Genomic DNA, 1,806 nt, shown 5'->3' on the forward strand with positions numbered 1-1,806 from the left:
ACAATATTCAAATATATGGTATAAGAATTCATGTACTTACTTCAATGAGAAAGAGAAAAATCCGAAAGTTCGCTTGATTAATCAACAAAAATCACCAACAATCAATTCAAAGAATCTCAAAATAATCAAGAATCTAACAATAATCAAGGGCCTAACCAAATAATCCAGAGTCTAACCTCAAAAACGAGGTTTTTCGAACTATTTATAGAAAATAAATACCTAATTAAACAAGGACTCTATTTGCTGGAAATCTGTCAAAAACGCGGCTGGATCGACGGACATCGCGACGGATCGTCGTGGTCACGACGGACCGTCATGGACTCCGTCGTCCCATACTTGATGAAATTTCTTCTGCTACTCTCTTCATTACCCTTGACGGCAGGTAGGACGGATCGTTACGAGCACAACGGTCCGTCGAGGGTCTCCGTTCCAAAACACTTGAACTCTTGGAATATGGGTACTGGGGCTAGTTCTATGATCTTCATGACGAATCTACAGGACGGACCGTATAGCTACGACGGTCCGTCACGTTTTCCATAACCCCACACTTGGTCAGACTTCCCCATCTTCCTTCAGCAACTGCACTACGCTGCCACCTACAGACCGTCACAAGCATGACGGACCGTCACAATCTCCGTAGGTGGTCTCTTCTGCATTTCTTCGCTCAAAAACCTCCGCATTCATTTTTGGACAGTTTTCCTGCAAATAAGGAGAAACTTATATAAAAATTAGCACAAAAAGGCTTTTGGACACACTAAACTTAAGGAAAAAGTATTAATAATACCGTGAAACCACGGTATATCAATTACCTAAGGCTTAGATCATGTCTGCACAATCAACCAACTTCCTTAACTAGAGTCATCCTCAAGACTTCCAAAGATAAGCCATGAAGAGATCATCCCTTATGCCCTCTTCACACTTTAGCTAAAGAATCCTTAAGTCACTTTTTCTTAGGTACTCATTTATTTACATATTCCAAAACATAAGTAATTAGTTAATTACTTCATTAAGACTCATACATCACATAAAGTACATTCAAATAATGGTCTTAGACAAGACCTAGGAACTCAACATAACACCTTCAAAGTCTAGTGTGCAATGTCTAGATAGTGTCCCATACCACCACCTAAACTCCATAAACTCCTCTAATGCTAATAGGTATTCAATATGATGAGAAAGTCAATAACCAACATAGACCATGATATCTAGACATGGAATCCGGAATGCTATCCTACTCAGATGAGGTTGTTCTACTTGCCAATGGTAGAACTTGGACACATCCCATGTAGGCACATGGTTAAGGAATATGAAGGGCATACTTTATAATCTAGTATTAGACATAAGTAGAAATACTTTCCCTTACCAGACTCACTCAGTGCTAGCCTTCGTTCTCATAGAGTAATTCATACATTAGGTTCACATAAAAGGGTACCATAACAAGTTCATAACCCTATCACATTTACCTTAACAAGGAAGGTCCACTAGGGCTACCTCACAATGGCGACAAGAAAATCATGATGACTTTCCTAAGGATTAGTATGATTCCGTTCTATCCAACTAACCTTAAGTCCATCATTTCTTTACTTTAAAGGATAACAATACGGCTTACGCTTCAACAATCTTAACCTTACCCTTAAGTCAAGGTTTTCACATAATAGACTCTCATATCATCATTTAAAGTCACATATCATTCATATATTCAAGACTAAGAGTTATAATACCCTAAATCAATACATCACATATTCATAATCATATATACCTCAAGCAAGTGACACAAGTCAACCAAGACAAAATACCACATACTTC

This window comes from Solanum pennellii, chromosome 8, assembly GCF_001406875.1.
Source record: "Solanum pennellii chromosome 8, SPENNV200".
Taxonomy (NCBI): domain Eukaryota; kingdom Viridiplantae; phylum Streptophyta; class Magnoliopsida; order Solanales; family Solanaceae; genus Solanum; species Solanum pennellii.